Below are 437 nucleotides of genomic sequence, written 5' to 3'. Positions count from 1 at the left end.
GAGAGAGAGAGAGAGAGAGGGAGAGAGAGAGCTTTATCTGCGACATCTAAACATTGCAATTAAGACTAGTTAAGAAATTGAAAGAGTTGGATTTGGATAAATGAATCATCACTTCATGCATCGAAATATTTATTTTATTGATTTTGCATAACAAAGCATTTATCTGAGAAGTATTCTGAATTTGAATTAAAACAATTCATAACATTTTTTCGGCTTCGTCGATATTATGACTAAGAATTAATTACGGTGAGAAAGATGTTCTATAAATATGCTCTAAAACATTGAAAGAGAATATCCTGAAATATGAAATGCAATAGTTAAGAAGAGACGCGCAACCAGGTCAAGATTCAAAAGAGAGAAAAGTTGAATGAATTTCGACTCTAAAGAGTGATTAAATAAATTTCAAACTACTATTCCGGAAACTACTATTCCTTACC

The sequence above is a fragment of the Loa loa genome, assembly GCF_000183805.2.
Source record: "Loa loa unplaced genomic scaffold supercont3.7, whole genome shotgun sequence".
In the NCBI taxonomy this organism is placed as follows: domain Eukaryota; kingdom Metazoa; phylum Nematoda; class Chromadorea; order Rhabditida; family Onchocercidae; genus Loa; species Loa loa.
Note: the sequence above shows the minus strand (reverse complement) of the source record.